The sequence below is a fragment of the Oncorhynchus mykiss genome, chromosome 2 (assembly GCF_057628025.1).
Source record: "Oncorhynchus mykiss isolate SJ-2025 chromosome 2, ASM5762802v1, whole genome shotgun sequence".
Lineage (NCBI taxonomy): Eukaryota > Metazoa > Chordata > Actinopteri > Salmoniformes > Salmonidae > Oncorhynchus > Oncorhynchus mykiss.
In genome coordinates this window covers 32004838-32019313 of record NC_143023.1, presented here as the reverse complement: position 1 = coordinate 32019313, position 14476 = coordinate 32004838, and the positions used below count along the sequence as shown (strand labels likewise).

Genomic DNA, 14476 nt, shown 5'->3' with positions numbered 1-14476 from the left:
AGTGTGAAGGTGAATCTGTGTGAGTGATATGGTGGAGAAATGGTTGGTGGTGAGCTTGGATTATTTTTAGGAGAGGAAGGAAGGATGGGGGCTGGACCTGGGTCTGCGATTTGGCTTGTGCCTGTGTTCATGCTGCCAAATCTGGCAGAGAAATATGCCCCCCCTCCCTTCTCTTCATCAATCGTAGGGTGGGTTTTTGGTGAGGGGTTAGCTGCAGTGCAAGAGCAGCACTTCTAGAAGGGGATGGGAAATTGGAGGAGGTTGGACAGGTATGGGACGGGCGGTAAAAGAGATCTGCGCTCCTCGGCTCGTGAATCATGTCCCCGCTGCCAGTCATGTCAATACTGCAGTTTACCCCAACAACAAACACACACGATACCCAAAGACACAACCTCAAAGCACCTAACTGTCACGGAACTACCGCCACCACACATACAACGAATCACAAACTCCTACAACGAATCACAAACTCCTACACAAACAAGTTTGCCTTCTGCGACACTCTCACTTAACTGTGCACAAAAACACACATTCATATGCACAAAGAGGGCCACAAGACTGGTGTAGTCAGGTTTGTTGTTGACAGAGGCTTGTCTCTGTCACCACGTTATTAGTGTGGCGATGTGGTTTGACCTGTCAGGTGACATCACAGACTCACGCACAAACAGGACCACACCCACTCACCCAGCCCTGGGAGTTGGAAACTGCTCCCATTCACCTGGAACACTCCTGGGCCATGCCAGAACAAAATAAACACAGGTTCCTGGGTAGAGTAAAGTATCTCTTGCTGCTTTCCACAGGTTCTTCCACCAGTATGTCTCTAATGAGAATACTCAACCCATCATCTTTCTCTTTATTCTCAGCCTTTCGGTTGGTGAAACCTAAAGGATGCCCCTCCCCCCCAACACTTCCCTTTCACCTCGCATGAGGGCCAACCAGCGCTGAAGGTCTGTGAGAGAAAAACACCCTCCAGACAAAACACTGACGACATCAATGTGACATTAGGGAAGAGGGTGTGTGTGCGCAGGTCTGTGTGTGCAAACGTTGGTTGTCGTCACCAGTCGAACATGTTCTGTCAATGAGGCCTCGGAACAGAGCTAGACAGACAAGATCAAGATAGATGACTGTACTTAAGTGCCAGTCAACTATCACTAAATAGTATCACGTTTGTTTATTTTTAAGACTACAGGTGAGTGGGTGTTGGAATGTCTTGGTTCAGCCTTATGTTGAATTTGAAACCATTTTCCTGCTTTTTTAAGTCATTAGTAATAAAAGCTAATGTACATATAAACATGACAATGAGTCTGTAAATACTCAACAGCGCACCAAACCTTGTGATGTTGTTTTCAGGAGATTACCCGTCTTTAGCACAACTCTACGTATAGAAGGACCTTGCAATGCGTTTCCCAAACATGTGGTTATTTTTTGGTTAGACAACCAAGGTTCTTCGACTAACCTCATTTGAAGAGTTCAACCTACTTACACTGTATCATGCATGTTCTTATGCACCTGCAGTGACACTCACAAGATTTCTCATAATTCTGTTATTCTTCATAGGAACATTTGAGGCTGCATGATCATTAGCAGGGCCTTTTGCTCAGAAGTATCTGATCAGTGACTTTATTAAGCGTGCTACATGAATATAATTAAAGGAAGTAAAATTGACATGTCTTGGAAAAACTCAACTCATTTTCGGTTAGCGTCTCAAACCACTATTGAAAACAGACTTGCAGTGAGCAGCCAATTGCAATGGAAAATTGGAGTTAACTAACCACACTTCACAGATCAGTAGCTTGAAAGAGTTATTCTTCTCACAGTTATGCGAGTCACGAAAGAACAGACAAAAATAAAACGATAATGTAAGGCCATATTTCATAACATATAAGCACAATGCTAACATTTTAAAAAATGTAAATAAATTAAAGCATACCCTTAGGCTATTACTGTATGTAGACGGATGAAAACTGGCTACCTAAAATCTATCAAATAAACCAAAATGTCACTTAGGCCTACTGAGTCACATGAGTTGCTGTAGAAGAAGTGGGGAATTCACAAGGCTTTACCAAACCACCAGTATGGAAACTGTTAATAGTGTTGGCCCCACTGTGTGGTTGACAGTGAAGCACAGGCCACACAGTAAGTCACCTCACAGTCTGACATCTGCCTCGTAAAGTCCTCAGGATGTGCACTAGCCTCCTATACTGATTACTAAACCACAAAAGCAAAACATAAAACACAGTACCCCGAACGTGTGGCTGTTCTGTGAAAGAATATGCTGAAAGCACAGTCTTACAGTAATATTATTCCACCAAGACAACTTTTTTTTCATTAGAACTTAAGCCAGAAGAGAGGTCTCAGACTGTGCTCAGGAGGGACAATTTTCTGTTTAAATTCATTAGGCATTTAGCTGGAGCAACATTTGAGTGAATGCAACAAATCTTATATGAAAATGCAATGCTGGTATTGGTTGCCCTTACCCTTAGCTGATCCGTAGACCGCAGTCAAAAATCAGAGGAGCAAGTTTAAAAAGACTCTTTAAAATAGGCAGAAAACATCAGCAAGCACTCTGAATTGAATCCAAAAGACTCTGTTACAGTGGCACCCAGAGCATTCTAAGTCAACGTTCAGGCATATTCCCAGTGAGAGGGGTCCAAACAAAGTGTGGTGTGTCCTGTCTTGCGCATGACTGGAGAAATGACAACTGCAGCAGAGACTTCACACTGGAGACCCCCTCCCCATACTCACCTTCCCTCTGGACAACAACCCTCCCCTCCATCCCCTGGACAACAACAGACCCCCTCCCCCTCAGTCAACCCCCTCGCTATCATACTCTTCCCAGGTCACCCTTTGCCCTAATACGCAGTCAGGCTCTGTAGTTTGCCAGATCCTCTATACCCCCTGCCCCCCCCCCCCCCTCCTATTCCCTGACCTGTACACATGTGTACATTCTCCCTTCAAATTCACAAGCTGCTTTAAGTGCAGTGGCAGCTGCCCCTACACACCTTTTGTTCCAACAGCCCCTCTCCCCCTACCCCCTGTCACCTCCTCACACATGCTCAGCTGTTGAAAGGTTGGGCCCACCGGACTAGTGCTGATCTATGCAGACCCAAATCTGTAGATGTTCTGAAATGGTCTTTTGACCTACCCATCTTTTTTTTTTTTTACACATGTTGGTTGTAGTCACATAGTTTGCCTCAAATTGCTAGTGTGTCATACAAGAAGGCAAAACGTTCAAGGATACGACTGAAGGCTCTGACTTGACTAGGTATAATCTCACAATCAGGTCCACTTAAAAACTGGAAAAGTGGAGAAATCCACATGAGAGTTGAGAAGTGACGCCACATGTACAAGTTGTCATTTGTGGCCGTTTCCAAGAATGACTCTGCTTCCCAAGGAGTAAATCTCAGGCTGTGCCCTTTCATGACCTTTGAATCTCTGAGGGGGTCGAGAGGGTGTGGGAAATGTGAGGCTGTTGAACAGTTGTGTCATTGAGTTTCCACAAAACACAGCAAATATCTTTATGGGTAAAGGCATGTCTATGTCCAGAAACCAACTGGATAACAAAGGGTTGAAATTCCGAGGAGCAATCTCGTCTTGAAGCAATAACTTATATGGATACATCTGAGGGAGGGAAAAAAATGGCTCCCTTTGAGTATCGGAGAGGAAATCTGCACATGGATGGGAAAAATGCACAACAGCCCTAAACACAACAAGACACTTTGAGGACACAATTACTTCAACAAGAAAACACCAGTGATTGGTAATGGCCTTATCTCGCTGCCCCTCTCCAGGTTTTTTCCTTCCTCCCCCTTATCGTCTATGTGCTAGCAAGGCAGCCTGGGGCTCTCCATGTTGAACACATTGTGTTGGCCAACAGCCTAATAAGGGGATCCATGTGACTGCCTCCTCTCTTCCGGTGACTAATGTGAACGCTGCCCAGGACTGTGTGGTGCTGCTGGCCCACGTGTGGTGGTAGAGTACGGGCATCAAGAAGGGAGAGGGATGGTGATGGTAGAGCTGCATTATGGAGAGTATTAAAGAACGAAGGCATTGATTTTTTTTCCCTGAAAAAAAGTCACAATACCACATGGATCATTGAATTATCATGCTGGACTGTAGTGATGGGGGGAAAATAGACAGTTACATATCGGGATATTCTTTTTGCCGATATATTGTATTGTTTTGACAATATCGCAATATTATTTTTGCACTAGTTGGCTGTACCTGTACCAAACCAAATGTATCCTTTTTTCAAAACTCTCGCTTGTCCCGCTGCAGAAGACATATGGTGAGCAATATGTTTGGAACGTCGAATCTCAGTAAAGTCATAGTATCAAATAGCAATACATATAGAATCACCATACATATCGTATTGGCACCTAAGTATCATGATGATATCGCATTGTAAGGTCCCTTGCGATACCCAACTATACTGGAAGGGATATTTTGTTTTAGAAAAGGACATGTAAATAAACCTCCATAGAGCTCTTATACCTCTCTGTGCTGGACAGCTGCTTACCCTAGGAGTCCAGATTCACTTCGTTCAGGGTCCACCCAGGGAGAAAGTGGATACTACTTACACTAGTGTTGACAGTATACCACAAATTCAGTACTTTTGAGATACAAAAAATATATAATTGTTTGGTTCTAGAATTTTTGTTTTGTGCGGTACTTCTGTCAAAATGTGTTTCACGTGATAGACAGACTTGATCCTTTCAAATCAGCACACGAAGCGCAGCCCCTTTAATAAAGCAGGTTCTTTGCGCTATGGCTTTAGAGCACACAGTAAAGCACCTGCTCCACATACTCATTCATTGCTAGAGCTGTCTGGGCTGCATAGCTCCCCACTCGTGCTGCACAGAAGTTAACACACTTGAATAATGCAACACAGCATGTAGAAAATGTTGAAACTGTTCATTACTGTTCACAAAACAATGTCCATAAAGGCTAGAACCCTTCTAGCTTAGGCTACAGCTGAATTCACTACCCTAGTACTTTGTTTGTGATAACCATAATGCAAAATATGCTGATTTTAAAGCTGATTGCAACCCCCAAAAATATTAATTCACTTTGTCTCCCTCGCCACCAAAAACCTCATTCACTTATTCGTCTCCCTTGCCTCCCGTCTGGTTTACACTACCATAGCCACAAAGTCAGATTCCACAGCCACATTCTGTCTCAGCAAATGACCTCATTCAATTTCTTCAAGAAGCAGCACACACTTTTATAAAAAAGAGATCTTCATATTCTTTATTGTACCGATCAGTACAATAAAGTAATGTTCTCCTAGCAGTTGCCAATAAAATAAGTGTGTAGCCCCATGAAATCAACTAAAACAAGCTCAATAACTCAATGCATGCACACACTTGTTGAATAATATGCATTCACCTGTACTGTGAAGACCCACGCTTGATTGATCTTCATTTACCCTGTTTTACCATGTTGTTTTGTAGTTAGATTGTTCTTACCAAAGTCAAATTGATTGTATCATTGACTGCATTAATGCATACTTTAACAAACATCTGCAAATATATTGCTGAACTCAAAAGATGCCCAACGATTGAACAGAGCAGGAGCCGAGTTTCTGTCTGAATCAAGTGCCATTCTGTGACTTAGCTAATATGCATACCTTTTTTTGCTATGGTACCGTTTTGGAATTTAGTATCGTGATGGTACCGAGTACTGTGATACTAACCCTGGTATCGGTATCAAAGTCAAAATTCGGGTATCCTGACAACACTAACTTACAAAGTACACTTTTAAAATAAAATAACAGAATAGAAATTGAACCATGAAAGGTGCGTCTTTAGAAGGAACTCTCTGCTCTAACAGCATAATAGGAAATTCAAGGATGCTTTATTTAATACAAGCCCATTTGGTACTCTCTTTTTAAATGACTAATAGATTTGTGAACAAACATGATATGCTTTCAAGTGTTTGACAATGAATACCCTAATTATGCAAATCTGCTTCCTTCTCAGGGACTACATAAAAAAACTAAATGACAAAGAAACTGCAGTACAGCATTTTAATTTCGTGACAATTGATATTACAATTGTGTCAACCATAACAACAATAACTTTTCAGTAAGATGTGAAAACAATGTTCTCTAATGCATTATTATAGGAGAATAATCTTCCGGGTAAAAGTAGTAAACCCTGAAACTCTGACCTGAGGTCTGATGTGAGACTTGACAGACATTCCTTCAGGGTTTGACCATTCAGCAGAATTGTCAGTCCTAGGTGGCAACAGCTGCCACTAAGATATTTGGGGATTCTCAAAAAGAAGATGCCAACACATCCGACCCACTTTACCCTAATCAGCCTTACAACATCATTAACATTTAGCAACTAATATGATCTCATGAATATCAACAGTGCTTGGAGAGACAACCAAAGGACTTGACCCAAATTCTCTGAACAAGTCTACTGTCCAACAACAACAGCATGGATTTATGTTAGTGGCCTTCCCTGAGAGCCTTGAAGGCATTCTCCTAATCAGGGGAAATTTGGTATCTCCCAGCCCTGGGAGCTGTCACAGCTAAAGGGTAGAGGTCAAGAGGAGTGAGACGAGTCCTAACAGACGCGGCAACCTGTTCCCTTCAGCCACGCCTCGCTCAGCTGCCACCACAAAGGTCCCCTGCCTTCACACAGAGGCAGCCGCCAGAAACGACACTCGGAGACTACCACACAGCAGAATGACCAACCTGGGAGGCGCCAGACATTTAGTCTAGGCTGAGACAGAATGAGACATAACGTTTATACTCAAAGGTTTATCAACAGGATGTTGTTTTGATTGTGAACAGATTAGGACATTTCAATAAAACCAATGCCTGTGGTCTCATTATTTTGTAAAGACAAATAATGGAATCAATGTAAGTTGTAAAATCATGATATCGGCTTAAATTGAGCATTTGATGTTGAATATCTGTATGAAATCTACTACAGCCTTGAGAATAAACATGATCACTGGATAAAAAAAAGTGACAAAAACAAGAAAGGCTCCCGAGTCCACATTTGAATCTATGGTGATGGGTATTAGGCTTGTGCGGTCTACCTTATACTGGGGTATTTGGAAATAGCCACAGGATGGTTCTTCAATATCGTTGAAAAACGATTTATTTTAAGTTTTTCAATTAGATTTTAATATTTGTAGCAATTTTTTTTGTAAATACCTGCAGTCAGCTTGTGCAATGCTTTAGGAGATAAAGCAGGTCGCTTTCTTCATTTTACCTTTCACATTATTTTATTTTATGAAGCTTACCTTAGGTCCCCAAAACAGTTGAGCTAGTTATGTGTTTGTAAGTAGCACAACTGGAGAAAGCGGGAGCAGGTGAGTCCAGCTGTGTATTGATAGGGGTCGTGTTTTACATTGAAAGTCAGTGTTTTTAAAAAACTTTAATAGAGTGATCAGGGACGTGCATCTATAGTTTTCCTCCACAGAAAATATATTAGTGCAACACATTCAGCAGAAAATAGCTTCATTTTCATCAGATGACAACAGAAGTGCAAAGCTATTTGGCTGGCAGCCACACAAGTAAATGAGCTTACAATGAAAAAGCTAATGTATTTTTGCCAAAACAATGCATGGCCATCATATTTGTAATGTTTAGGCCTATCATATAAAGAATGTAGTCAATACATTTCCTAATGTTTTGCTTAAAGATAATCTTGCATTTGACTAGAGAAAAATTGGTTGGCTTCACATCAGTCAGGGCGCTGTCTGCTGATAAAATGCCCATCTGTGAATTGTCATCCAAGTTAAGAAGTGCAACTCAAGCACAAAATTTGTCTGATGGCTAGCAGAAATTACAACAAGAAACATTTTAGATCAACATTTACAAAACACAGCATGATATTTTTGCGTTATATTTTTTTCCTGCGTGGAAAATGCAGAATTATGCTTTAACACAACCTTTAATTTTAACTTGTTATGTAAGTAAGTGGCTGAATTAATAAGGTGACCAGGCATCATATTATTTTATCTTTCTGCCGTGTTTGAGAAGTCAAAGCTCTTTGGATAAGATATTTGTACATCTGCCATCTTAAATAAGAATTTATTCTTAACTGACATGCCTAGTTAAATAAAAGGTTAATTAAATCAAATAAAACAATCTTGATTTCCTTGCGTTTTTTTATCCTCTCCATTCGTGACCTGTCTGCTCCTGCCCCCTCTTCTCTGAGCAGAGCAGGCAGGCCCGTTGCGCTAGCGACTCCAGACAGACACAGTGTGTAGACATGCTGCTTGAGAGACAGTACTGTTCTTCCTTCAGACAAGCATGCATCAAAACATTTTCATATGCACAATGTCTCTTCTTCACATTCGCTTGTAAAATGTCCAAACTCACCAAAAACGACATTCGGTAGCTCGCTCTCACACACACACACACATATATATACAGTGCCTTGCGAAAGTATTCGGCCCCCTTGAACTTTGCGACCTTTTGCCACATTTCAGGCTTCAAACATAAAGATATAAAACTGTATTTTTTTGTGAAGAATCAACAACAAGTGGGACACAATCATGAAGTGGAACGACATTTATTGGATTTTTCAAACTTTTTTAACAAATCAAAAACTGAAAAATTGGGCGTGCAAAATTATTCAGCCCCTTTACTTTCAGTGCAGCAAACTCTCTCCAGAAGTTCAGTGAGGATCTCTGAATGATCCAATGTTGACCTAAATGACTAATGATGATAAATACAATCCACCTGTGTGTAATCAAGTCTCCGTATAAATGCACCTGCACTGTGATAGTCTCAGAGGTCCATTAAAAGCGCAGAGAGCATCATGAAGAACAAGGAACACACCAGGCAGGTCCGAGATACTGTTGTGAAGAAGTTTAAAGCCGGATTTAGATACAAAAAGATTTCCCAAGCTCTAAACATCCCAAGGAGAACTGTGCAAGCGATAATATTGAAATGGAAGGAGTATCTGTCATGTATTGTCATGTTGTGTCTTGTTTCTGTCCTTTCCTTTCACCCTGTCTCCCTCTGCTGGTCGTACTAGGTTACCGTTTCTGTCCCTCTTTCCCCCAGCTGTTCCTTGTCTTCTCTGACTACCTCATTCACCCCTTTTCCCACCTGTTCCCTTTTTGCCTCTGATTAGGTCCCTATATCTCTCTCTGTTTCTGCTCCTGTCTTTGTCGGATTCTTGTTTGTGTTGTTCATGCCTGAACCAGACTATCGTCATGTTTGCTGCAACCTTGTCCTGTCCTGTCGGAACCTGCCGGTCCATCTGAGCCTACGTTTTGTTTTGTTATTAAAGAAGCTCTGTTTACGTTAATTCGCTTTTGGGTCCTCATTCACGCACCGTAACAGAAGAATCCGACCAAGAATGGACCCAGCGACTTCGGATCCTCTCCACTCAGCCGTCGAGATCCAGGGAGCGATGCTAGGCAGACACAAGCAGGAATTGTCTGCTGCTCGACATGCCGTTGAGACCCTGGCCACCCAAGTCTCCAACCTCACAGAACAGGTTCACCATCTCCGCCTCGATCCACCGGCCACTTCCAGGGCTTTCGAATCTCCGGAGCCCAGAATCAATAACCCGCCGTGTTACTCTGGGGAGCCCACTGAATGCCGCTCGTTCCTCACCCAGTGTGATATTGTGTTTTCTCTCCAGCCCAACACTTACTCCAGGAGCACTGCTCGTGTCGCCTACGTCATATCTCTCCTTACTGGACGGGCTCGTGAGTGGGGCACGGCAATCTGGGAAGTAAGGGCTGAGTGTACTAACCAGTATCAGGACTTTAAGGAGGAGATGATACGGGTTTTTGATCGATCTGTTTTTGGGGAGGAGGCTTCCAGGGCCCTGTCTTCCCTATGTCAGGGTAATCGATCCATAACAGACTACTCTATTGAGTTTCGCACTCTTGCTGCCTCCAGTGGCTGGAACGAGCCGGCTTTGCTCGCTCGTTTTCTGGAGGGTCTCCGCGCAGAGGTAAAGGATGAGATTCTCTCCCGGGAGGTTCCTTCCAGCGTGTATTCCTTGATTGAACTCGCTATTCGCATTGAGCGACGGGTTGATCTTCGTCACCGAGCTCGTGGAAAGGAGCTCGCGTTCTCCGTTGCCCCCCTCTCCGCATCACTACCATCTTCCTCTGCCGGCTCGGGTGCTGAGCCTATGCAGCTGGGAGGTATCCGCATCTCGACTAAGGAGAGGGAACGGAGAATCACCAACCGCCTCTGTCTCTATTGCGGTTCTGCTGGTCATTTTGTCACTTCATGTCCAGTAAAAGCCAGAGCTCATCAGTAAGCGGAGGGCTACTGGTGAGCGCTACTACTCCTGTCTCTCCTTCAAGATCCTGCACTACCTTGTCGGTCCATCTACGCTGGACCGGTTCGTCAGCTTCCTGCAGTGCCTTAATAGACTCTGGGGCGGAGGGCTGTTTTATGGACGAGACCTGGGCTCGGGAACATGACATTCCTCTCAGACAGTTAAGGGAGTCCACGGCCTTGTTCGCCCTGGATGGTAGTCCTCTCCCCAGGATTCAGCGTGAGACGCTACCTTTAACCCTCACTGTTTCTGGTAATCATAGCGAAACCATTTCTTTTTTAATTTTTCGTTCACCTTTTACACCTGTTGTTTTGGGCCATCCCTGGCTAGTTTGTCATAATCCTTCCATTAATTGGTCTAGTAATTCTATCCTCTCCTGGAACGTCTCTTGTCATGTGAAATGTTTAATGTCTGCTATCCCTCCTGTTTCCTCTGTCTCTTCTTCACAGGAGGAGCCTGGTGATTTGACAGGGGTGCCGGAGGAATATCACGATCTGCGCACGGTGTTCAGTCGGTCCAGGGCCACCTCTCTTCCTCCACACCGGTCGTATGATTGTAGTATTGATCTCCTTCCGGGAACCACTCCCCCCCGGGGTAGACTATACTCTCTGTCGGCTCCCGAACGTAAGGCTCTCGAAGATTATTTGTCTGTAGCTCTTGCCGCCGGTACCATAGTCCCCTCCTCCTCTCCCGCCGGAGCGGGGTTTTTTTTTGTTAAGAAGAAGGACGGGTCCCTGCGCCCCTGCATAGATTATCGAGGGCTGAATGACATAACAGTGAAGAATCGTTATCCGCTTCCTCTTATGTCTTCAGCCTTCGAGATCCTGCAGGGAGCCAGGTTTTTCACTAAGTTGGACCTTCGTAACGCTTACCATCTCGTGCGCATCAGGGAGGGGGACGAGTGGAAGACGGCGTTTAACACTCCGTTAGGGCACTTTGAATACCGGGTTCTTCCTTTCGGCCTCGCTAACGCTCCAGCTGTCTTTCAGGCATTAGTCAATGATGTCCTGAGAGACATGCTGAACATCTTTGTTTTCGTTTACCTTGACGATATCCTGATTTTTTCACCGTCACTCCAGATTCATGTTCAGCACGTTCGACGTGTCCTCCAGCGCCTTTTAGAGAATTGTCTTTTTGTGAAGGCTGAGAAGTGCTCTTTTCATGCCTCCTCCGTCACATTTCTCGGTTCTGTTATTTCCGCTGAAGGCATTAAGATGGATCCCGCTAAGGTCCAAGCTGTCATTGATTGGCCCGTCCCTAAGTCACGCGTCGAGTTGCAGCGCTTTCTCGGCTTCGCGAACTTCTATCGTCGTTTCATCCGTAATTTCGGTCAGGTGGCAGCCCCTCTCACAGCCCTTACTTCTGTCAAGACGTGCTTTAAGTGGTCCGTTTCCGCCCAGGGAGCTTTTGATCTCCTCAAGAATCGTTTTACATCCGCACCTATCCTTGTTACACCTGACGTCTCTAGACAGTTCATTGTCGAGGTTGACGCGTCAGAGGTGGGCGTGGGAGCCATTCTTTCTCAGCGCTCCTTCTCTGACGACAAGGTCCACCCTTGCGCGTATTTTTCTCATCGCCTGTCGCCGTCGGAACGTAACTATGATGTGGGAAACCGCGAACTGCTCGCCATCCGCTTAGCCCTAGGCGAATGGCGACAGTGGTTGGAGGGGGCGACCGTTCCTTTTGTCGTTTGGACTGACCATAGGAACCTTGAGTACATCCGTTCTGCCAAACGACTTAATGCGCGTCAGGCGCGCTGGGCGCTGTTTTTCGCTCGTTTCGAGTTTGTGATTTCTTATCGTCCGGGCTCTAAGAACACCAAGCCTGATGCTTTATCTCGTCTCTTCAGTTCTTCAGTAGCCTCCACTGACCCCGAGGGGATTCTCCCTGAGGGGCGTGTTGTCGGGTTGACTGTCTGGGGAATTGAGAGGCAGGTAAAGCAAGCACTCACTCAAACTCCGTCGCCGCGCGCTTGTCCCAGGAACCTTCTTTTCGTTCCCGTTCCTACTCGTCTGGCCGTTCTTCAGTGGGCTCACTCTGCCAAGTTAGCCGGCCACCCTGGCGTTCGGGGTACGCTTGCTTCCATTCGCCAGCGCTTTTGGTGGCCCACCCGGGAGCATGACACGCGTCGCTTCGTGGCTGCTTGTTCGGTCTGCGCGCAGACTAAGTCCGGTAACTCTCCTCCTGCCGGCCGTCTCAGGCCGCTTCCCATTCCCTCTCGACCGTGGTCTCACATCGCCTTAGATTTTGTCACCGGACTGCCTTCGTCAGCGGGGAAGACTGTTATTCTTACGGTTGTCGACAGGTTCTCTAAGGCGGCTCATTTTATTCCCCTTGCTAAGCTTCCTTCTGCTAAAGAGACGGCACAAATCATCATCGAGAATGTTTTCAGAGTTCATGGCCTTCCGTCAGACGTCGTTTCGGACAGAGGTCCGCAATTCACGTCTCAATTTTGGAGGGAGTTTTGCCGTTTGATTGGGGCTTCCGTCAGTCTCTCTTCCGGCTTTCACCCCCAGTCTAACGGTCAAGCAGAACGGGCCAATCAGACTATTGGTCGCATCTTACGCAGTCTTTCTTTTCGCAACCCTGCGTCTTGGTCAGAACAGCTCCCCTGGGCAGAATACGCCCACAACTCGCTTCCTTCGTCTGCGACCGGGCTATCTCCTTTTCAGAGTAGCCTCGGGTACCAGCCTCCGCTGTTCTCATCTCAGTTCGCCGAGTCCAGCGTCCCCTCCGCTCAGGCTTTTGTCCAACGTTGCGAGCGCACCTGGAAGAGGGTCAGGTCTGCACTTTGCCGTTATAGGGCGCAGACTGTGAGGGCTGCTAATAAGCGTAGAACTAAGAGTCCTAGATATTGTCGCGGTCAGAGAGTTTGGCTCTCCACTCAGAACCTTCCCCTTAAGACCACTTCTCGCAAGTTGACCCCGCGGTTCATTGGTCCGTTCCGTATTTCTCGGATCATTAATCCTGTCGCAGTTCGACTTCTTCTTCCGCGATATCTTCGTCGCGTCCACCCGGTCTTCCATGTCTCCTGTGTCAAGCCCGTTCTTCGCGCCCCCGCTCGTCTTCCCCCCCCCCCCCATCCTTGTCGAGGGCGCACCCATCTACAGGGTCCGTAGGATTTTGGACATGCGTCCTCGGGGCCGTGGTCATCAGTACCTCGTAGATTGGGAGGGGTACGGTCCTGAGGAGAGGAGTTGGGTTCCCTCTCGGGACGTGCTGGACCGTGCGCTGATCGAGGATTTCCTCCGTTGCCGCCAGGTTTCCTCCTCGAGTGCGCCAGGAGGCGCTCGGTGAGTGGGGGGGTACTGTCATGTATTGTCATGTTGTGTCTTGTTTCTGTCCTTTCCTTTCACCCTGTCTCCCTCTGCTGGTCGTACTAGGTTACCGTTTCTGTCCCTCTTTCCCCCAGCTGTTCCTTGTCTTCTCTGACTACCTCATTCACCCCTTTTCCCACCTGTTCCCTTTTTCCCTCTGATTAGGTCCCTATATCTCTCTCTGTTTCTGCTCCTGTCTTTGTCGGATTCTTGTTTGTGTTGTTCATGCCTGAACCAGACTATCGTCATGTTTGCTGCAACCCTGTCCTGTCCTGTCGGAACCTGCCGGTCCATCTGAGCCTACGTTTTGTTTTGTTATTAAAGAAGCTCTGTTTACGTTAATTCGCTTTTGGGTCCTCATTCACGCACCGTAACAGTATCAGACTACTGCAAATCTACCAAGACCTGGCCGTCCCTCTAAACTTTCAGCTCATACAAGGAGAAGACTGATCAGAGATGCAGCCAAGAGGCCCATGATCACTCTGGATGAACTGCAGAGATCTACAGCTGAGGTGGGAGACTCTGTCCATAGGACAACAATCAGTCGTATATTGCACAAATCTGGCCTTTATGGAAGAGTGGCAAGAAGAAAGCCATTTCTTAAAGATATCCATAAAAAGTGTCGTTTAAAGTTTGCCACAAGCCACCTGGGAGACACACCAAACATGTGGAAGAAGGTGCTCTGGTCAGATGAAACCAAAATTGAACTTTTTGGCAACAATGCAAGACGTTATGTTTGGCGTAAAAGCAACACAGCTCATCACCCTGAACACACCATCCCCACTGTCAAACATGGTGGTGGCAGCATCATGGTTTGGGCCTGCTTTTCTTCAGCAGGGACAGGGAAGATGGTTAAAATTGATGGGAAGATGGATGGAGCCA

At 45.6% G+C, this 14476-nt stretch overlaps 1 protein-coding gene across 28 annotated transcripts in view; it reads right to left on the bottom strand.

Annotated features, from left to right (window-relative positions):
- The window catches only part of LOC110487398 (myocyte-specific enhancer factor 2D homolog), an 86999-nt gene that overhangs the window by 59445 nt on the left and 13078 nt on the right, over nucleotides 1-14476 (bottom strand). For 2 of the 28 annotated variants that reach the window (XM_036945904.2, XM_090196962.1), the window contains exon 1: nucleotides 2478-2688. The exons of 23 other annotated variants lie outside the window; for them this stretch is intronic. The gene's annotated coding sequence lies outside the window, so the exon portion shown is untranslated. Of the gene's footprint in view, nucleotides 1-2477; nucleotides 2759-14476 lie in introns of those variants that run through there. 3 more of the 28 variants (XM_090196866.1, XM_090196932.1, XM_090196978.1) reach the window with 3 other exon arrangements.